Genomic DNA, 23,755 nt, shown 5'->3' with positions numbered 1-23,755 from the left:
CTTAGGGCTGAGAATTGTGGATCCCTCCTCGAAGAGGACGGGTGCTGAAACTTTAACAGGCTTTCTCCAACATGCTTTCTAGCAATCGAAGAAAACCTAAGAAAGCTTAAGAAACTTTTGAGTCTTTGTTAACTTAAAACAGGTTTTGCTTTCATTGTATCTCATAATGCTACCTGTTTTCCAGTCCTCCAGAATCTCACTATAGCAATGAGATAAAGCATGAATTGCTATTTTCTGAAAAGAAGGCACTGGGAAAAAGATCTGAAAAATAATACTAATAAAGAAAAAAAAAAGCTGAGAACAAATCTTATCCTTTTATATAATATAAGCATGGCCCTTAAAGATTTTTGTAGGATAAAGAAAAATCCCCTCAGTGGGTTTAACTCTTCTGACCACAGTAAGGGAGGGTGTAGTCAGGGGATCACTCTGCTCCAGGTACCATCCCCATAGAGAGCAAACTGGCACAGATCGGTACATAAGGCTGATTTCTGATCCCTCTCTTGGGTTCCCTTGAGGACAATGCTGGGGTAACTCCACATCAGGACTGTGTTCAGCCTGCCAGGGCAGTTGGTCTTGCCCTGCTGGTTTGTACCATGTTAAAGTTATAGCAGAAATATTGTAGATTGCTTCCCGCCCTTGACCTTGCTGTGTAGACACTGATGAATATCCTTTCCACTCATCCTCCTGCCTGGTACAGTTAATCCTGTGCACCCATTCTTTTTTAATGATGTGTTTGGATACACACAGATGTTCTTACTAAGATGCCTTGTTTGGTTTTATCTTACTTTCTATCTGCCTTTGAATGTAAAGGAGCCCAAGGTATTTCATACCAGTACACGTGCTGACCATTCAGTGGTGCTATTAAGAAGAGAGAAGTAAGATATAATGAAGATGAGCCTTCATTATAGCCAGTCAGCTACATGGTATAACACTGATGCTACTTTCATGTTTTTCATGAATCACTGACAAAGTCAGTATTAATCTTATGAAAAAAGTAACAGTTTCAAGTGGCTGCTCTGTCATACATTAGCAATGTGTACATCCATTGCACAGGCTTTGCACACAGATACTGTTTGAACATTTGCATGTATTGATGGTCTGACAGATGGAGAGCACATTAGACCTACCATGGATGTGCTGTGCAGATGTCTGTGTGTCTGTCCTGAGCTCATCCAATCCGCTGTCTGTGTGGACTGGCTGTTGGCTCAGTGCAGCTGCATTGGCCTGACTTGGCCTGGGAAGTGCTGAGCTGTGCTCCTTGGGGTGCTCAGCATCGCTGGACATCTGCAGCTTAGTGAGAAGTGTGTCACTGCTTCTGCTCCGACCTGTCTGTGGGGCAGCCAGCAAGCCTAGGCAGATGTCCCGATGCTGCTTTTCAGACAGATTTTCGGACAGATAAAAGAGGACATGTCTGGTGAAACTGGCCTCTAGAGTAGCCTTAGTAATCTGCTGGTTCTTGGCCTCCCGTCTGCCAGTTTGATTTACTATTTAGGGAATCTTCTCCTGTACACTTCTGGAGTGGCACAAACTGGTCTGCCTTTGCTCTACGCATCTCCTCTCCTGCAAAGACAGCCAAAAGAAGAGGCAAAGGTAGTAGAAAAGGGGTTGTCTCATAATCTCCAGTGACTGGATTAGCTCTGCAACCTTGCTAGAGACACTAAAATTTACAAAGGTAAAGTGCTGCAGAAGAGTCAGTCCTTAGGTTTCCATCCTGGACGCTAACTAGTGTGAATTCTGTGCAATTCCACATGTTGTTTACTGGCCTGTTCTTAAGTGGTAGCCGCTAATCTCAGTGTCTCATACTGAGAAACCTGGAAAGTCTATGCTTTCTACTTCTGCCTCATGAAAAGGCTTGCTTCACATACAACGAAAGCTAAGGGCTTTATTTTTTTTTCTGCTAGAGAATGTGTGGGTAGGAAAACATCCAATCTGTCAAACTCTTCATGACTAATAAATATTAACTGCTTCAAGTCTTCTAATTATCTCAATTTTAAAAAAATCTGTGGCCAACTACTTAAATATTTAACCATCTGTGAGAAAGCACTCTTGAAGGTTTATTCTACAACATACAGGCAATGTTGTTGAATATGGAAACTTTTAATACAGTGTCTAGATTAATATGACATTGATTTTTTTCTTAAATTGGGAAAGATGGTGTTTTAAATTTTGTCAGGATCTCCACATAACAACCCCCCCACCCTGTCTCCTCTAAGCATTCCTCCATTTGAACATGACTGAAGATCAAATTGGCACAGAAAGGTTGAAAAACTCCCTGTGTTAGGATATAGAACAGTTAGTTAACCCATGCTGAACACAATGCAGCTAGCCATAGGATATGCTTGTTGCCTCTTCTATGTGATGAGATAACTAAACACAGTAGGATGTGTGCAGAACAATAATGATACTTGTTTTCAATTCAAGCTTAGCAAAGCAGATGTATACCAGCTGGGCTCCCAGCTCACAGTCTTCTCACTTTCACTTTCTTTTGCATTCTTTGCTTCTCTTGATCTGGCACTGTCTGTAAGACTGATGCCTTGGAGGGAAAAAAGGGAGATAGAAAAAGACTTTGAAATCCCAGGCAGCAAGCAGGAACAATCCAGACAGCAGGTGATATTTCAAAGCTTCAGGTCAAGATGAGTCATCAAGCCCTGAGGCCTTATATACCTTCAGATCCCCAGAAGTCTTCTGAATTCCAGAAGCTTACTGACCTCTTTAAGGGTAATAATGAATAATCAATACTATATTTGATCCTTTGCATGAAAGTACTACAACAAATGGCACTAGATCTTTTGAAAGGAAGAATAACATTTTGATCTTAAATTGTAAAACTGCCGTGCTCAAGACTACCTCCTGGCTTGTATGCTTAATTATGTAATGACATCCAGCTGGACTACAAAGGACTCTTGCAGAAAACCAGGCTCCTCTGAGAATAAAGTGTCTGATAGGAAATGTTTAGACTCTGAGATCCTCTGACACAAAATGCTGTTTCTGAGGAGGATCCTCTGTCCTATCATTTTTATGGTGTTCTGCTTAGGACAGAGCAACCAAAACAAACAAGCTCATTCTCAGTACAAAAGACACTGAATTTCTGGGGAGACAGAGCAGACTTCTCTAACCAGGTTTCACCAATACATGAAGAAAATGCCATTCAGTAAGATCCTGAAAAGGGCTATAGAAGTGACCTATATAAGGTCAAAGTCACTTCCCTCCTTTTCCTTCATTACTTCTTTCTCACCAATTGTACTTTCTCTCCATTGTTATATTAGAACTGTCTTGTGAGACACAAAGGGTGAGTGACATTAGGCTGAGCTGTCCCCTCACTAGTCAGGAAAAGTAAAATGTCTTTTGGCTATGGAATAAAGTGTGTTGTGTTACAGATGTCTGAGCATGTGTGGACTTATGAAACTGCATTTGCTATCCAACCAAGGCAAGGAGCCCTGCTGAACTCAGGAAGAAGTCCTTGGAGAGGTGACTGCCTCCTTTCAAGATGTCTGGGTAGTATTTAAATTTTTTTTAGGGTGGGGTGGTGTGTGTGAAAGCTCTGAAACACTTATTGTAGAAGTTAAGATTCAAGGATGCCTGCCACAATAGCTTATGTTTCAATCTGAATTACATGTAGTACTTGCATATCTTTCTTGTTTTCTGGGTTGGGATATTTACATCTTTATTGGTTTATATAACAGTTGCCTCTTCAACATAATGAAGGGCTAAGAGAAACAGTATGTACAACCTTGGGTCTGGAGCTTGAGATTATTATATTTCCACTAACAGTGCACCAAGGGCATACTGCAACACAAAATCTCTAGTATTGATCCTGATATGGACCTGACACCATACCTACCATTAGCAAAGTCCATTAGTGGAGCTCTGGCTCTAGATGTGTGTTGCATTAATGGCTGAAAGCTCTTCATTCAGTGAAGAAGCAGAGCAGCTTTGCTTCCCATAGTTTTTGGCTGCGGACAAGGATTGAATGATGCTTCACAAGAAGCAACTTCACAGGTTCTCCGGATGAAGCGACTTGCTTTTATTGTCTTCAATGTGACTAAAAATTCTGTGCTCTGTTTATGAGGTACAGCAATTACTTGCAGGTGAAGTTTGCATCTATATTGCTATTAGAACCAAATATGTATGGAAGGAGGTATTGCATAATAAGAAACTATAGCACAGGAACAAGTCCTAATGTTGGGCCAAAGCTCCTTGAAGTTGGTGAGGATGTGTACAATGACTTCACTGAGTTGCCATTCTGGCACTATTGACTTGAACCTACTTCTCCTTTTCAGCTCCTGTTCAAAGACAAAGGCTCCATCGCTATTACCACTCTTCACTGACTTCTGTAGTCTAAGCTTTACTAATCTAAGCATTGCTCTTTTCAATCACTTGATTCCAAAGCCATTCTTTCTCTCTATACAAACTACTCAGATAATTTTCTGTGAGTACCCCAGTTCAATGGGATCTTCCAAGAGGCTCTCTTCCTGAAGGACATGGGTATGCTAGAAGAAAACATCACAAGCACAGAAACAGAATTATGGCAGAAGAAGAAGAAAAAAATGTGAAAGATATCTAAGTTGCAATACTTCATAATCAAGTATTAGCTTTCTTCTGTTTCTGAATATGCTGGTTTTTTCTTGCTTTTCAGGAAATTCTCCTATTCAGTATTGTTCTTCGTGTGTGTATATGTTCATATATGTATGTATGTGTTTGTGTCTATATATATGCACACGTGTGTAAGTATATACAGAGGTATATGTCACAGTTTGTTTTAAGGTAAATTTGTAGTAGTTGTTGGTAGTTGAAGCAATAAAAAGAGGAAAATTAATATATAAAGAAACAGAGTTCCTAATCGTTCTATAAGGCAACAATAAAGGAGCTTGTGTTGTCTTTCTATTTCATAGAAAAGTCCATGACTGTGCATCTAATAAAACTCATGAAAGTTGAGACACCAAAGTAGTGGAATGCATTGACAATGACTGTAGCCCTATTTCAGCTGGTGATGGATTTTCTGTAGATGGTATCAGTAGGCACAGTAGAAATGAGATGCAGTGTATTCGTTCCATGGAAGAGAGCTGCGGCTTCTGACTTCTGTGCCTGGAATTTTTTACTCTTTTTCACTTGCTTTGCTAGACTAGTGATGCTATCAACTTCACAAGAGCTTTTGTTTAGGGTTGGTTTTTCCCCCCCTTTCCATTTTCCCTCCACCCCCTCAAGCCCCAGTATTTCCTTTCATGCTTTGGCTGAACGTGAATGAAATTTTCTGACTGCCAAGAGAAAACCTCTAAATAAGCATAACCAAAGCAAAACTTAATTTAATTGTTAAACAAAAGCTCTGGTCTAACCCTAGATCAGTTGTGCCTTCTGGGTTGTCAAGTTAGTAGCAGTGTGCTAGTTTTCCTGATTGTGGCAACCACAGCCACAGAAGTCTGGTACAGAAACATCCAGGAATATTTAAATTAGATGAAATGCTGGTAGCAGTCCAGTTATGGCAACTCAGTATTCAGCACACGTTAATCAGCTGTACCTTTTCATGTAGGTTTGCTGAGTTCTGTGTTGACACAACTACTGTTGGGTTGCAGATAGTTTTTAAGTCTAGCTTGGGGTATGTCCTGGCTTGCATGACACAGCAGCCACCATGTGATTGCAATTTAGACATAACTTCAAGTACTTTCAGCAGGCTCCCACTAAGGGCCTTGGTGTTCTTCTGTCTCCCAGGGGAGATCATTGAAAAGGAGGCAGGGTCAGAAAGTGGGAGCATCTTGGCCTGTGACCAGGGAGGAGGTGTACTGCAGTCCTTTTCAAGCAAACTTGCTCATAAAGCCCATTTAAAATCTCTCCTAAGTCCGGATTCAAGGACTCAGTTATGATTAAAGTCTTCATCTACTGTCTATTAAAGACTTCAACTAAGTGGGTAGCTGGAAAATCTCAAAAGCTAGAGTCTACAAGCAAATAGTACTTTTCTATGGCTGATACCTTTGATTTCAACATTTATTTCCTAAATCACTATTCGACCATTTGAAGGCTCTGACCCAGACAGCTCTACCTGGCTTGAAGGGCTCTTTCCTGAGAGATAACTTTTCCCTTCTCTGTGATTAACTGTCAAAAAACATGTCAGGCTTTTCTCCTGTGTTGCCTAGTCAATCTGTCTAAAATCCTATTCAGACTAAAAAAAAATAGCAAACAACATACTGAAGAAAAAGATTTTCAGTAAATAAAAACTGTATTTTATAAGAAAAGGGTTGAAAGAGTTAAGAAAGTAAAAGAGTTCGTTCCAAGCCTTTACATTTTGAAAACATAGATGAAATTAGTTTTTCACTGTTTTACCAGCACAATGTTCAAGCTTCCTTCCCACGCTGTTGTGCAAGTTACTTGCAGAATACTCAGGGATACAAATCTTCACAAAGCCTGACTCTTAAATTCTCTGACAAATGCTCATGCTGTGAAAGAAGAGGTATTCGGTTGGCCTGGATCAAGCAGGCTGTCAGACATGCCCAGAGAACTTACCATGAAAAGAAGACTCTTCAAAACTTAGTTTAAAGTGAGGGTTGTTAATCAAGGCCTTGGTGCTCTCATTAGAGAGGGGAGGAACCATTTAAAGCCAGGAAGCTGCAGTATATGAAAGTCATGAAATTGAAATGAATGCATCTTTTGCCAGCTGGTTTCACACCCCCAGTTGGCAATCCACAAAGGTTTAGAGGGGGAATTAAATTCATTTTTCAGCAGAAATAACTATTTTTGTGATTATCATATAGATTCCATGAGCTACACTTTGGTCCTATCAAGACAGGCAGGCAGCTGCATGAGAGGTGGAAAGAGAGAAAATGATTGAGATGAAATCACCACCAACGGTGTTGGATCCCAGCCACAGTAATTCTGCAACCTGGTTTGAATGGGCCTGATGGGATGCCATAATGTAACCTACACTGAACAAGGTATGTGGAAAGCTGTCTGACATGGGGCTCTATTTCAAAGAAAAAATACGGATTCCTTCCAGGCTTTAACTGCTTTTATTCTACTTGTTTTGCTCTTGGGACTAAGATTGCCTTCAATAAAATGAAATTAAAAAAGTGGAGTGAAATAATACTCTAACCAGAGTCAAGTAAGAAGAGCTTGGAGAAGAAAGGGTTTTCTTAGTGTCAGCCTTTAAGGCAGCTGAAAGGCCAGAATGAAATGGGTGAGTGAAGTTTCTTATCACTGTATAGGGTACAGTTCTGTTCTGATTTGGTTTTGGTTTGTGTTTTGTTGTTGTTTAATTTTTTTCTTTTTTTTTTTTTTTTGTTGGCTTGATTTTGGGGTTTGTGTGCATGTTTTTGTTTGTGGTTTTTTGTTGTTGTTGTTTTTCCAAAAGAAATCTCTGGCCTTCTAAGTCTGTTAAGTGTTATTAGGGTGCAAGTGATTCTGGTCAGGAAATTGCTGCCTTACTTCTGAACTGATGACTCAGCTCCCACCTTTATCGGCTTTGTGCACAATCTTACACTCCAAACACAAATGCTGCAACAGAGTTTCCAGCTGCAGAGCAAATCTGTTTTGTGTATCAAAGGTCAGGATCGAGTCCTCAGCTGTGAACTGCAGGAGTATAAATACTTTCTGGCAATTGGACTTCTGTTGTCTGGTATATCTTCCCAGCCAACAATTGTGGCATCTGCTCTTTCTGATAGCAATTTCCCCATCCCCTTTTGGATTGCTGGAAATTCATCCCTGCGCAAAGAGCATGTGTATCTCTTGAAGTCCCAATTTATGTCCTGTTGTGATTATTTAAGAAGCGCCTGGGAGCCTTGTAGGGACTCAGCCCTGGGATGAACTAAAGATTAGTTTCTATTTACTGCAAAGTGCCAGAAAGTGCCGTAGCCAAACGTCCCTGGCAGGAAAGTAGGGAACAGCAAACCACAGCTCTCGAGCTACCTCACCGCTGGTGCAACGCGAGTGCTCCAAATGGCCCTGACTGCACACACGGGTGGAAAGTCCGTGTCTTTCTGTTAAAACAGAGAAAAAGGAGGTTGAGAAGGAGAGAATAAAATAGGTGACCTTTCTGAGCTCTCTTAAAAACAGTAGTTATTTAGACAGCAAAAAAGTGAGGAAGACAATTTATAAACTCCAGGCATTGGTTTAGTGGTTATTAAACATTAGAGAGAAAAATTGCTTTTCTGTCTAGAAGATGGAATGTCAGTTCTTGAAGGCTAGTAAAGCAAGACTCCCTTGTACCACCCAATTCCTCAAAAGATCCCACCTATGAATATTTGTTCTGCTGTGAAATAGAAATAGGGAGGTCATAGTTTCATAGTCTGAGTTTAAAGACTTTTTTTTAAACTCTATCTAGAAGTCTCTATTGATTTATCCAGCAAAAGTGAAGAGAAATAACCACAGTCGCTTGTTTTTGATTTGTCAGTTATTGAACACTATAGAAAAACTGCAGATCAGTAGTACACAACCTTTTCAGAACCCATGTGTCATTCTGACAGCTTTCCAGGACCAAGGGGGGCAGACTTAATCTGCATACATATTAACATAAATTTACATAGGAATTGAATCAGACGAATACACGCAGTTGTTATTATTGTGTATTTACAATAAACTTCAGTGTAAGTGTTGACAGCACTTCACAAAACAGAGAGGAAGACAAAACATTCTTTGAGAGTCAAAGAGTAAATGAAGCACCCTTTTCCTGAAAATGGTTCCTCATGTCTTCACAAAAATTTGATGTGGCCACAGGCATGGAGGAATGCAGCTTTGAGGCTGTCAGATGGCTACTTCATTTGCATGAATGGTGAAATAAATCTGATCTTCCACAGAGAGGAACATGCTGTGGTCTGTGGTTGGAGGTACTCTGATTTTTTTTCAGGGATGGAGATAAGGATTCTGGAATTTCCGCACCCCAACACTGTATCTCAACACCTGCTTTTTTACTGATCTACAGGAGTTCCACCTCTCTGAGATCTGTACAGCAAGAGGAAAAGTTTCACATATGTTTCTGTCGTCTTGCTAATTAACTGTTTACCCACTGGAGCTGAAATTTATGGGTCAGAGGCAAGTTCTGAGCCTGTGTTGGAAAAGGGGTTGCAACACTGCTGCAGATTTGAGGGCAAGGCAAGGAAAACTTGCTACCTCCTGGTATGGGAAAGTCAGTAGTGCAGAGTAGGGTTACAAGTACACAGCTTTTTCATGGTATTTCATTCCAAAAGGAAGGACATCTTCTGAAAATGCCTTTAAATAGATGTGCTTTTTATGCGGAACAGAAGGAAAAAATATTCTAAGGTTGATTTTTTTCAAGAATTAATCAGCAGTGGTCATTGACATTTAATAAAATGGCCTGTAGCATCCCTGGCCATAGGAGATCCTGGGAAAAACTCCAAACTGCCAACACAGTTGCTGGATAAGCCAGGGCACTGCCAGAAGAAATACCCCTTTAACTTTCAGCTATAGTGATGCTGTGCATTCATTACCAAAGAGGTGGAAGAACAGCACAATGTGCTCTGAATAATTTTTTCTATATTCTTGTTTAAATCTTGGAGTTAACTCTTATTTCTACTGTTACACTAGGTGCCCTTTCTCTTGAGAAAGTGCAGAATAACAGGGAAAAGGATGTATGTGTCTAGCGAAACTCTCTCTGTACCATGTTTTTGGGGGTCATGTTGTTCAGGATAGGAAGAGAAATAAATTAAACCTTAAAACAATATAGCTGTCAGTTCAGATAAATCTGATTTAGACCCAAGGTGGAATGTGGCAGCTCGGGAAACATCTTGTTTAGAACTAAATGGATCCCAGCAATGGTTTGAGGGTCTGATGTGATGCAGGTATAAATCAAAGCCCCTGCAGCCTTTATGGGAAATGTACCACTATGGGAGCCCGGTGTTGTTCTGAACATCTTTTGGCAGGTCCAACCTCCCTTAGGAACTTGGTAATGAGAGAAAAGTAGCTGCAAGTTGGAGCTCACAGTCCCAAGAGTTTTGCAATGGCAGCTTAACTAGTCACCCTGCATCAGCTGCTGCTCATATGTGAGCTCTTAACCTGTGCTGAGTCTAAGTAATGCAATTTATCCTAATATTTTTTTGAATCTGAGTTGTCTCTGTGAGCCTACATCTGAACAGAAGAGAGGAACAGTGGCCTTTTTAGATACTTCTCTGCTGGGCCCAGCTTCAGGCTGTAACTGCACCTGCAGGAAAAGGAGACTGAGATAGTAGCACTTCTCTTCATCAAGTTTTACTGGGCTGTTTAGTTCAAAAACTCATCCTTTATACCGTATGAGTCACTTTGCTATTTGCACTTTAATACAGGAGAATGAAACAACTCTGCAAATCTTGGGACAATTATTGGCCACCCTAAAACATGTTCATGCTTTATGTCTTAACAAAAAATCACAAATAGTGTTATTCCTGTGAATCAGAGTAACCCAACTCTGGGCTTTTGCTTACAAATCATCTCATAAATTATTCAGCCAGGTCCAATTTTGGGTGACTTGCTGAAGAGAATCTGGGTCATAAATTGATATATCCTAAACTGGTCCAGTGACAGGATGGATTATATCAAGATTTTCGCTGTAAAGCCCCAGGTCCTATCCCCTGCTGCAATAAATACTTATTTTTTATGGAGTATGAGATAAATTCAAGAGACTGGGAAAGCTTTGGTTTAAAATACGCTATAGCCTAGTGGTTAGACACTTTTCCTGGTAGAGATAGGCTGGGTTCTCTGGTCTAACTCAGGCAGAAGAGGGAGCTGAAACTAATCTTCAGTCTCCCAAGGGACAGATCCAGCTGCCAATAGTGTTTTCTGTGAGCACCCACCTAGGAGACAATTTCTGGGAACACAAAAGTCAGGCAAAGGAATGCTTAGTTTGTGAAAATGCAAAGCCAGGTATCAGCCTCTTTAGTGACAGTGTAACACACATCTCCAGCAAATGAAATATAAAGTAATTCCATCATATAATGTTAAACATCTGTAAACTTAGTTGACCGAATGGGAAGGGTCTTGAAGATCTAAATTTGAATTCAGGTGCCTGACACGGCAGCCTGTTACTTTAGTCTGTTTAGGAGCTTAAGATCATGTGCTTTTATGTTTACTATAATCTTTTCAGCTCTTTCCCCAGATTGCTATTTTGAGCAAACCTCAGTACCCACAGAGGGCTCCATGACCCATCCACCGACTGCTGAGTTTGCTATGAGACTAACTGCAACTCTGAGCCTGGTTTTCCCTCCCATCTGGCAGCAAAAATGAACTGCCGCTGATTGAATGACCACTGATTCTCTTGGAAGCAGAGCTATGCGAACAGCAACAGCCAACTCTGTCACCATTTGTGAGGATTTGTAGCTTGGGCCCTGAGACATCTGGCTGAGATATTTACGCAGTCCTGTATTGCACTCACTGAGGCTCTGCGTTCACATCTGGAGTCTAGACTGACTGACTCTATGGGCTGGCCTTCAAGCCTCTGAACAGCTCACATCCCCCTTGTTCCCTCGCTTTGTCTTTTTATTGCTTTATTGGTGTATTTATTTGCTGTAGTTGCTTCTATCTCATCTCCTATGTCATTCCTGTCACGGCCATTTGAGAGCTTTAGTGAGAAATGGCAGTGACTGAAAGAGACCAGGTAAAAGCAGGCAGGACGGGTAGGGGAAGAAGGCTGTGTTGTGGCCGGGCTTCAGTTGCGTGGTTATGGTAATGGGGGATGGCTGGTGCTCGATTACGCTGTTTCTTCTGAGTTCTGCAGCTGTGATTGTGGGAAATGACAGTGCTCAGCTGCACACAGTTTGCATTCAACACATGTGACAGGGAGCAGGGTTTTCTGCAGGCTCTGAGAGGTGGCCACGTGGCTGAGCTGCCCACCACCTTGTGTTAGATCCATTGGTGAGCTGCAGGTACAACCTGGGTTCTACCTCAAGCTGGTTGGGGTTGGTCTTTGTTCCTTGTCCTGCTTTGAGGATGAGAAGCAGGGGGTCAAAGCCTAAAACAGGACACAGTGGTTAGTATTCAGTAGCCTAAAGGTAGAGATCTGAGGTACAGGGCTGGTAGATGCATTACAGGTCCTCTGGGACAGAGTAGGGGCATCTAAAAGAGACATCTAGGTTTCAGAAATTAATCCCTTCAGTTAGTCGTATGTTCTGTCTTTGTGCTTAGTTGTGTATTGTTTTGAACGTGGAACTTTAAGAACTTTAGTTTCATGCTGGTGCTGTGCTTTCACAATAGGTGAACTCGTGCTTCATCCGATGCTGTCCCTGGCAGTATCGGCAGCTGCTGCTGCCTGCACTGGGAGCAAATCTTCCCAAATGTTGCTGTCCTTATTTCCAGCCTTTCTTCATTTCTCTCCCTTGGGCCTTTAATCTGTTAGTTCCACTCGCTCCTCTGCCCGTCCCATGTTCTCCCTGTAACAGTTTTCCTTTGTTTTAGATTTCCTGGTTGCCTAACAGGTCTGCCACTGCTGAAGAAATACTGCTAGGGAGTCAAGGGGTAAGTATTGCTGACAACAGTGGGGTTATGACCTGGAAATGTAGTGGAGAAACTGAATGGGCTAATAGTGAAAATGTCTGTAGTGCTTGAAAAGATGGATACTGTGGTTGTACCTGTTTGTGTAGATAGATATGTATGTATTTGAATATAGATAAGCCAGAATCTACATTAAGAGAATGTCACAACATCCAGAAATTGAGGCACTGAAAAACAGTTCAATTCACCCTTTAAAGGACAGTAAAAAGGGATTTCAGATATTCTCTGTGCACGCCAAGTAGCCAGCAACAGCATGATGGCTGTCCTAAGTAAAGGGCCTTAATCAGAGTATATAAAAAGACAGGAATGATGTTTGTACAACATGCCCAGCTCCCAAGCATTGTTTCTTTCCTGCTATCAATGACACCCATTGTGCAATAACAACATTTGCACAGAGATACGTCCTGTTTTGCACACGGAGAATATATTGAAGCAGCCACAGGGCTGCACTAGCCTTGGCTGGAAAAGTCCCCAAGGGCCCATCTGCCAGCTGCTGACTGATGTGGAGTTGCTGCTGCTGATAATAGGGTACATGTGATGGCTTTGAGCTGAACTAGGCAATCTGGGGCACAGTCAAATATGCTCAACAAGGATCAAGTTCAAACCTGTTTAAGAAGTTAGTTCCCGTCAGTGGTGATTTAAACTAAGTAGTTTTGCTGTGTACTGGAAAGGACGGGGAATGCTCACACAGTCAGATACTTCATCTTGGCTGTCACAGTGGTGATTTCAACACAGCCAGGGGAGTCAGAAAGACAACAAACAGCTGAGATCCGTTACATCCTAAATCATGCAGACACCAGCTGCTAAAGGTGTAGTTCCATTAGATGTTTGTGTGCTTGTATGTAGCAGAACTATGCTACATACTTAATTCTCTCTTTCCCTGTAGTTGAAATCAAGAGGTGCTTAGACTTCTTTGAAGATGTAGATCATTGCTCCACACTGTAAACAGCTGTTATTGGTTGAACGTTGCTGATCCCTTCAGGAGCTCAACTGCCACAGGCAAAATGTCAGTGTGGGTGAGGTTAGAAAACACAGATTTTTTGCTGTAGAGATTGACGTACCGTCATTGGAGAGCAAATGTAAATTCTCCCACTCTCCTAAATGCTCTCGCAGGAGAAGAAATTAAAAAATGATGACTGCAAGACTCAAGAAACATAAATATACTAATAATTAGGCAAAAGAACATTGTACTGACATCTGTGTTAATGTCACCCGAATTTATCATCAGTCCCATTCCTTCTAGGAATATCCCACAGCGCTAAGCAGGATATAATTTTGTGTGAATAGTGTTTTGCACAATCCAGTATCACAGAGATCAGCTATATTCTTTTCTAGGCTTGGGAGCCAGACTTGGCCTTGTATCAGAACAGTCATATTGTGAAGTTGCTGAGCATAGTCCCTCTGTGTTTCCCAAAATTATTCAGTTCCTTCATCAGAAGAGTGTGTGTTGCACAGCAGGAAACACAACTAAACACCTTCCTAGTGATTATCGCCTCCTGGAAGTATTAATGCCATATTCATTTTGATGGAGAAACTGAGTTCTGGAGCAGCAATTCAGCTGTAACTGCTCAGCTTTTTCCTGGGAGATGCCCAGTGAGGGCAACTTCATGCAGATCCACAGAATTATTTAAGCCTTTCCAAGGCCCCTAAAAAAAAACAAAAAAACCAACCCCACATCACAACTTGATGTTAGGATTCCTGCTGATTCCTGCTGGTTATGTCAACAGGAGTTTAGACATTTGAAAAAAAAAAAAAAGAAAAAAAGGAAAAATAGGCACATTAATTAAGTACCTTTCTGGCTTGGACAAACTATGTTTGAAACAAAGATGACTTCTTTCTGGAATGAATTGTTCTGTCTGCTAAGTGATCACTGCATTTTATAGTGAGATAGCAGGTAAAGATATACAATGAAAACAGTTTCAATCTTGTTACCCTGGCAAAAATCCCACTGACCACAATAGTATTTTACCTTTGCATGGATTAAGAGAACAGCAGCATCTGAACAGCTGGTCCCTTATTAAGCCTATAATAAGGCAGTGCTGCATGCAAATATCTTAGAATCTGAACACAGAGATCTTATAGCATCACTCAAGGCCTCTTGAAGCATGCATACAACATATGAATGGAAGCTGTAATCTATAATGCTACAAATCCTTTAGGAGGATTATCTCTGTAATCTCGTCTGACATCAGAGAATTACATGTAATATAGACACATAAATGACTTAGTCACAGAAAGGTCCTTTAGAAAAAGGTAGCAGAGAGGAAGTTTTTTTTGTTTCTAAGCTTGGGAGAAGAGAGGAAGTTCTGCAAATGAAAAATGGATCGGAACTAAAGTCCTGTTTGGGTTCACTGCAGATCTTGCTCAATTAGGAGAATTAGCAGAGGGAACTGAGTCCCCACTCTCTTGATTTGCATGTAGTCATTTACAGCCACACAAAGGATGGATGCCATTCATGCTTGTGCCTCCATTTCCCTTTACCTAGGTTCAGCCAGTCTGTATGAGTGTTAGGGGCTATGGAAAGTGTAAGACAATCAATTATTAAACCCTGTAGCTCCACGTTGGCCAAACAAAAACCTTAGATTTGAATAACTCGAGCTCAGGATAGGATTGCTTGATTTATGAGGCTCAATTGCATAGCTAAACAGAATATTTACTTATTGCAGAGACAGCCTAAATTCACCTTTGAATTCATCTTCATCTCTCCTACTGCCTTCACTTCTCTTTCTTTATAAGACCCTGCTGACTTTTTCAAATAGAAAACTGATAACGTATGATGCAGTTTCCCTGCTGTCTGTAGGTTACCTTATGCCTCCTACCTATCTTGTCCCTTTTTCCATCCAGATGAATGAGATTCTAACCTAGCCTCATACGCGTGCTCTAGTTACTTTATTCACCTCTCCTTCACACCTGTGTATCACCCTATTTTTCTTCTTAAAATCTCACTGTGGCTCTTTTTTACAAACAATTATGCTGATTTGGTCTTTCCCTTCTTAGAAATACTTATCCATCAGCATCCCTTTCCTCTCCAGTTACCAACCAATTACCAACTCTTTCCTTCCTTTCATCTCTAATTGCATCTCTAACAGGACTGAATGTGTTGTTTATTGCCTATAAGCCAGTGTCAGAGGTGCTGTCTTAGACCCTCTCCAGTCCAGCCTCTACACTTCTCATTCATCTAAAACGACTCTCGCCAAGCTTTCTAATGATGGCAGGACAAAAGGGAAAGAAGGGAAAGGACATGTTGGCATACCTTGTAATTTTAAATACCTGTTTTGTATCCCTGTTCTGGGAACTGATTAAAACCCCACTAAAATGAATGAAGTCTTTCCATTGATGTAATGATCCTTAGGCCAGGACCAGTAAAATCATACATTATGTGAGTCAGGGTTCAAGAAGGAATTCCAGTATTTTCATTCATAGATGGCTCATTTCCTGTAGCTTTCACACTGTCCTTTCCACTCCACTAACCTCTGTCTGATCGTATACAATCTCCTTTATATTCCCTCTTACAGGATAAGTAGTTGGATGTGCATAGAATGTTCCATTTTCTGAAAGAATTTCTTGGATTCCCTGAAGAGATTAGTACAAAATTTTAATTAGAGGTATTGGCAGAGTTCCCAAATGCTGGTATATAAGGCTGTGGTTTTAATTTTCATTGCCTGTTTTGGTTCCTATGCAATGCATAGGATTTCTGATGAAGTGTTTACTTTAAAGGACTCATGTTTTGTCCCTTCAGTTTTTGTCTATCCTGTTTATACAGATCAGTCATGATTCGCAGCAAAGTCTTGCCTCTTCCTTCTGAAGACTGGGGAGGTTGCCCAATATTCTGAGGACAACTGTCCAAAAGATGTCAGAGTTTGAAGTGACCAGTAAAATTTCCACTAAAGCTCTGGAAGGCATACAGGATGCAAGTGTCATTAATTAAGCTCTAAGAACCTACAGTGCTGTGGGAACCTGGCATAAAATACAGAAGCTGAACTTTGTTTGCAACTTCCTTCTATTTAGGAATTCGTTAAAGGGCTGAAGCACTTGCAGAGATTTCAGGACCCAGTGCTAGAATGGCTAATTGCCAGCTTGGTCTTTTGTATACAGTGGAGCACATAAAAGGACTGTGATCAAAGAATGCAGGTGCTGCTGAGGGCAATGAGAATGCGAGTATGGCGATTGCTTGCCGGATACAATATATAACGTTTCATTAGGCTGTGCTTTGCTTTGGTCCATGATAGGATTTTGCAGGAATTGCTGAATGATTTTGACTGAAGTGATTTAATAAATGCATTGTTTAAGCAGAGCTAAAAGTTTATGCTACTTCTTTCATCTTCCTCCTGGTTTTCTCCCTTCTAGCACCTGAGGGAAATATAACTACTACTGCAGATCTAACTTCGATTAAGGCTCTGGTAAGTTTAAGTTGGTTTTGCCTTCTTCAGTACATTATAGGGGAGTATCATAGTGAATTTTTGACGGATCCATGGTCTTATAGTGGAGGAGAGCTAAGTTACACAGTACAGCTTAGCTTATGTATCTTCACAGTGAGAACTAAAGAAATCACAATTAATATTATGACTATATTTACCATACCTAGATTTTCTTCAGTTTCTGCTCTAACTGTTCTCATCTTGCCAATCTTTTCATACATTTTTCTCAGCAAATAGCAAAGAGAAGTCTATGGTGAAGCTTTTTCCTTTTTTAACAGTCATCCTATTTGATCACCCCCCAAAAATAACACAAACCATATGAAACAAGTGGAGCTGTGGACCCTGTCTTGCAGGGCATGCATGAGTAATTAAATAATATGCCCTTCTGTCACCATTTTTGCAGGGAGGGGGATTAAAATCTGTGTTCACAGGTTGCGAGCAGGTGTCTGTGATGAGATCCCATGCTGTGACATGCACGCAGCACATTCTTACATGAAAAGCCCTGGCTGACGAAATGACCACAGGAAGACAACATGGAACTCTCCCGTCAAGATCAGAAGCAGCTTGCTTAAGCTCTGTGGTTAATTATAAAGTGAGTGTGTACTTGTTTTAGAAGAGCATTAAGAAAATTGAAAACATGGCTATTTTTTAAATTATATTCTGCTCTTCCTGATATTCTTCAAGCAAAATATCCCAATTATTGCATGGTCAAATGATACAGTGACTCAGAAGTGAACACATAAATCTTTACGTAGATGTGATTCAGTAACTTGTCCAATGTGGTTTCAGGGTTTGTTTCTTAGTTGTGGACGTTTTCTTCTTTGGCAGAGGCAGCACTGAACCCACACACAGTTGTTTTAGTTGTAATTACAAGACGAAAAGCATAGGTAGACTACAAATTTCCTATAAACTTGTTAGAACTTTCATTAGAGAAGGTAAAATAAAAATTAGGCAAGACTCAGAGAAAAGATGAATGTGTTAGAATGATGTACTGATGGGAACAGTCGTTGTCTTGTATTACTTTACTTTTCCACTACAGAACTTAAAATGCTTTCTTGATTTCTGTGGAACAACTTGAGAAATTCTTTGTGTGTGTATCACTATGGCTATTGCAATAGTGGTAAAGCTGAGGCTTGAAAAGTGAAGCCACTTGCTCTAAGAATGCAGTGAGTCAGTGATGAAACTGAAAAGTCAAGACTAAAGTACTGAGGTCTATCTTAATGAAGAATATATGGTGAAAAACTGTAGCCTAGCTATGTATGGATTGATGGAGTGACATAAAAGAGCCTAAGGCTTCAGAAACACCTTTGCTTTTCTCAATAGAAGAATTTGTTCTCTTTTCCTGGTCTTGTTTTGTTTTGTGGGTTTTGTTTTTCTTCTTTTCACCTCAATACAGGCTAGGTTTTTCTCAAACATGAAAGAAGGCTCTGTCTGAGCAATTCATTAGCCAAATTAGATATAAAATAATGAGGGGGTGAGAAGAAGACAGCAAGGGAATGGGGGTGGGAGGGAAAACATGGATAAGGATAGCTAGAGACAGCTCTCTGCAGGGGTAGCTGATTGAAACAACGGTACAGTACCTTGACTAATGTAGAGCTAATTAAAACTGTATAGGGCAAAGCACTTCTAAATATACTATAGGGAACAACCTTTCTATGGTAAATCCATGCCCAGTGAAATTCCATTGACTTCAATTGGTTTTCCTCTGGGATGAATTGGGCCTGATAACCTAATAAGTCTTTTCTGTCTCTAATTTCTAAGGACCTTTTGTCGGAAGCATAGCAAGGAACTTCAGTCTGGCTTTAAAAAGTGCTGAATATCCAAAACTCCTACTGAGGTCTCCGGGAATTACAGGTACTCACTACCACTGCAAATTAAAGCTGAATGAACTGCTTCATGTTTGCTTTCTGTACAGTGCCATCACATCTGCAAAATGACCCTAAGTTAACCTCTTAAGCCCTTTGAGGCAGAAATTTTCTATGCATAGGTACAACACTTCACACAGTGCAATACAGAGCTTAGCAAAGACCTCCAGACACTAATACAATACAATTAATTAGTAAAAACCACAGTAAATTATAAATTCACTGTATCTGTATTTGCAGGGCAATAGAGAATACGTATTTGGACTGGTTATGCACAGATGGACTTGCTTTTGTTACCCAGTTTCCAACAGACTGTCCATGGTCTGCTTTGTCAGATAAATTGTGTCCAATGTGTTCATTGTTTTTGTGAACTTAGAAAACTTGTTTTTTCATGACTGTGTAAAAGTCATGCTGAGAAACAGCAAAAAATAAATTAATGCATTTTATTATTGCCTTCAGCACAGAGTGAGTGACTCTTCCCTTCAACTGCTACAAGTTCATTTACTTCTAATAAAATCTTTGTGTACCCATTAAATTTGCAGTGGAAGTTACAGTTGGGATCTTTGAGGTGACAAGGGCTGTAATGTGAAACCACATCAGACTTGTTTTGAAAGGTTCAGGTCAAACACAGAACATGCTATTTTGGAACATTTTTCCTTTTACTGCACTGGTTTTGTAAAGCCTGCTCTGCTTTGGCTTCCACTCCATTGAAGGTGTACATTGTATAGGTAGCGGTAGCGTTTTAATAACACACTTCTTTCACTTCATGGTTTTATCTGACAAAAAAAACCCAAAAACAAACAAACAAAAAACTGAACAAAGACCAACCAACCACACAAAACCCAAACAAACAACAAGTTCCCAACAACAGAAGCCCTCCCCACCCCCCTTTATTGAGTTGTGCTCAGTATTATTCTGAGGGATGTCTCTGAGATGAGAAGGACTAGTTTATCTCTGTTACCTTAATAAACAGATCTGTTTGGTTACTCAATATTTGGTTTTTAAAAAGGCAGCTCCTGGGGATCTTAAAGAAATCCGTAATGCAACAGGAAAGGAATATGATAGACTGCTTTGGGGAAAAAAATACAATGAGGGGAAAACATAAGATACATGTGGTGTGAACTTTTCCCAGAAGATTGCCTGAGCCTCATAGTTCACTTACATCCAGAGTACAGAGATGCTGGGCAGCCTGCCAGTGCTTGTTATTGTAGTACTGTGTGAGCCAGTTCCCTGGTGAAGAAAGAAAAAGAGAGAGACTTTTCTTTGCCTTTCATAGGTGTCCCACATTTTCCTCTCTGCTCTCTCCAAACACCTACCCTTTCTTTACATCAGGTGCTTTGGTGCATGCTACACTGTGCAGATGTCACGCTAATAGTTTTGCATGTGGTACTTTCACAGTTCAGGAGGACTGACACAGGGCTGTATCGCTTCACTGCGCTGGAGGTTTCAGATGACAGCTCTGCCTGACAGACTAACAGTAAGGCACCCTGTAATATGCATAATGAGGATGAGTAACACCTTGTCCTCACAACAGAGGTATTTGAGAAGAGAAGCATTCCTAGTAGTGGGTGCCAGGCAAAGTTGCATGTCTACACTGAATTTTGCAGTCAGATGTGAGCTTGGGCTTAATACCATGCTACAGATGCCAGTGAGGCATCTCCAGGTTATTCAGAACACTGGCAGACCTCCTTCACATCAGCCTACAAAACAGTCCACCACTATAGATGAGTTACAGGCTCACAGTCTGGCCCTGAACATCTAGCAAACCTCAGTATGGGTGAAGGAGGGCTCCCACATTCTTATATCTATATTCTACCTGGAAACCCATCCAAGAACATTCCAAAATCAGCATTGCTTTCCCATACCTTGTTCTCACACAGTACGGGAATGCAATTAGTACAGCTATAGCATCTTATTTCAGCATTTGCAACTCGAGCCTGCATTTGCCTTGTGGGGCCTTTTGCAAAGTGGAAAGTGTGGTCTGAAAAAGTACTGGCTACCAGTTCCTAACTCAAGTGTAACTCAAAACATAGACTTCAGCTTACAAACTCCATGTCATCTGAAATATTTTCTCCTTGAAGACTGTCTTCTTCCTAAAAGTCATCTGGGCAGGGGGCACTCCTGGCAAGGAAATTCTCTAGCCTTGCTCTGCCTGCTAATCCACCAGAGCCATGTTTGGGCACATGTGAGGGCCTGTTGTCTCTTCCCAGTGAGTTTGCATCAAAATGTTGAGATTTTTTAACTGAACAGACATATGCTGGCAGCTTTCTGCACTCGTTGCACCAGTTTTTCAAACAAATTACCTAATGTATGCTAGGAGAGTGTTTTTCACAGCTTCTTTTATCAATTAAAAAAAAATGAAGCTCATTTGTATCTGAATAATGTAATCAGTAATTTCATTACACTGATGTTCTCAGGTGGTTTCAGGTGAGCGTATAGAAAGCAAAATCCTCAGTCCTTCTTTGCAGCTATCTTACAGGCATGTAGGGACTTTTTAGGAGATGCATTTGCCTTTTAGTGTTGGATGGCCATCTTGCCAGCCAGCTTCTTACCCATATCAGCATGATCAGCAGCAACCTTCTTCTTCACCAAATACCTGCAGGATTCATTTAAAAACTTGATGACTTGTATTCACACTCCTGGAGGATGAATCTTATCTCCACAGACAGCAGTGCCATGAACTGCATCACATTCACCTGCCAGTGTTTCATCTCTTGGAGCTTTTTCAGTGTCAAATAAGCTGATGTGGCACTTTTTCCAATTAAACTTCCAAAATGGAAGCTCAGTTAATTCCTGCTGTGGTTATTACCTTTCCTAGGAAGCAGATAAAATTTCTAAAGTGACCAGACTGACACCACCAGCTTCCTGTTGAGAACCCACCCACCCACACAGTGTGTCCATTGGTCAGCTGGCCACTGGAGACCTCGATCTGCTGGTTGTGAATGTGTTGAGGCAGACTCCAGCATGTTACTGATGGGTGAAAGCCTCCTTAACACATCTCTGAGGCTCTATCCTTCAAGCCTTTATGTCGTCAGATGTATGAAATGGTGAAGTTTATGGTCAGGTCTTTTGAATTTAGATTGCAGAAAACCATCATTCAAGGTTCATAAGCTTCCTTCTTGAAAAGATACAGTTGTTGTCCACATCATACTCCGGATTTCATGGCACTCATGAACCAGAAAAATTTGTATTTCATGGCAGATTTCTACAGCTCTCACGCTCCATACCAGCTGAAGCCCTGACAGAAGAGATAGCCCCTACATCAATAAAGCATGCATAAAAAACTGCAGAGTAGAAATAGGTATCCTAATGTCAGGTGGAGCAGCATGAGTTTCTGCTCCACTTTGGAAACATGGGAGTCGGCACACATTCCTGGAGGCATGAGTAGATCACAAGGTGGCTACAAGCCACCAATGTGATACAGAAGGGAGGAAAGGTCATGAAGATTTCCTCAGCATGTACTGGTAGGGAAAAGAAGTAAGAATAGAGTGGAGTGGAATGGAACAGAACAGAACAGAATAGGATAATATAATAAAGGTTCATAAGAAGAATTAAGCTCGTTTGGGTGTAGTTGATTTAGGTTGATATGAGTTGAAAGAGACCTACAATTACGTTTGAGTCCAACTGCCTGACCACTTCAGGGCTGACCAAAAGTTAAAGTATATTATCTAGGGCATTGTCCAAATGCTTCTTCAACACTGATCAAGGTGGGTTGTCAATCACTTCTCCAGGAAGCTTGTTCTGGGATCTGAGCACCCTCTCAGTAAATAAATGTTTCCTCATGTCAAGTTTGAACTTCCCCTGAAGGACACAGCTTTGAGGTGGGCAGTAGGAGAGGCTTTTCTGTTATCTGCTGTAGCATCCCTAATGTACAACAGCTGCTTCAAGACAGACCTAACAGCATGTGCAAAAGTTGTGGAGGTTATAAATGTGTACAATTCATATGTTCTGTAAGTAGGTTACAAGATGGAAAGGATAATCTGTAGTTGTGAATCAGGTGTTTCTAATGTAAGGAACACAAGAAGAAATTCAGAATTCAAGTTGCTGGGATATTTTGATGGGTTTGATTTTTCCCTTACACCTCTGTGACAGAGGATGGCATGTGCAAATAACTTGCAAACAACTTGAAAGAAACTCGTTGCTGATTTGTACACAAAGGGGTGCAGTAGTTAGAAAAGTGGATCCTTGAAAGCAGTTCCATTTCTGTGACTACATATGCAAAAAGCCCAGAAGGGCTCTTATGAGGAGAGATGCCTGTGGAAGTGATATCACTTTGGTCAGTTTGAGTAACTGCAGAGTAGCACGGGCTGTGCATTATAAGGAACGTGTATAGCAGTGATGTTATTCAGAGTAGTACTTGCTATGCTCTCTTTCGATTAAAGCTCTAAACCATAGGTCTTCGGATGGGGTGCAGAAGCTGGAACCTGCTAAGCAGTTGACCATACAAGAAACTCTTCAAATGTTCACATCTACAGTCAGAAGCCAGCCTGATAAAAGGTAAAATTCAGTTCTGTCATCTGAAATTTCAAGATCAGACCCTAGTAAGGACATTTCTTCCTGTTGTGGACGGGTGAAATGAAACCCCTCTTTGATGAGCTGGTTAGAAGGGCTGATCTTAGGACCTGCTCTATTTTCATTGCATGTGTTATGCAGATTTCCTTAAAAAGGAATCTTGTGCCTTAGCCAAGAAGATAAATAATAAGAAAACATCTGCTATTTAAGCTCTGGACTGACCTATACATCTTAATGATGAATGCAATCCCAGAAGTAGAAATCATCTACAGATTGCAAAATTCTCTCACTCTTTTTGGTTTCCCTTTTATTCTGTTTGTTGATATTTATTTCTTTTTTAAATTTCGTTCTTGTTCCTTTAATTCCTGGTAATTTGGCAGCCCAAGTGGGGCTCCCACCTCCCCCGCTTTGTTTTATTATAACTGATAGGAGCTGCTGAGAGGAGGGCATGGCAACCATAATAATACAAGAGGGATAGAACAGCCCCTACAAGGAGCT

At 40.8% G+C, this 23,755-nt stretch overlaps 1 long non-coding RNA gene across 1 annotated transcript in view; it reads left to right on the top strand.

The window, feature by feature from the left end:
• LOC136099053 (uncharacterized) overlaps positions 1–23,755 on the top strand; it is a 42,176-nt gene that overhangs the window by 12,245 nt on the left and 6,176 nt on the right. The window contains exons 6-12 of the long non-coding RNA XR_011737588.1: positions 3,378–3,495; positions 6,744–6,923; positions 12,367–12,426; positions 16,810–16,862; positions 17,312–17,472; positions 18,642–18,734; positions 23,141–23,242. This is a non-coding gene — a long non-coding RNA (uncharacterized lncRNA). The remainder of the gene's footprint in view (positions 1–3,377; positions 3,496–6,743; positions 6,924–12,366; positions 12,427–16,809; positions 16,863–17,311; positions 17,473–18,641; positions 18,735–23,140; positions 23,243–23,755) is intronic.

Source organism: Patagioenas fasciata, chromosome 2, assembly GCF_037038585.1.
Source record: "Patagioenas fasciata isolate bPatFas1 chromosome 2, bPatFas1.hap1, whole genome shotgun sequence".
Lineage (NCBI taxonomy): Eukaryota > Metazoa > Chordata > Aves > Columbiformes > Columbidae > Patagioenas > Patagioenas fasciata.
The sequence above is the reverse complement of the archived record's forward strand: the minus strand, read 5'-3'. Positions and strand labels throughout refer to the sequence as shown.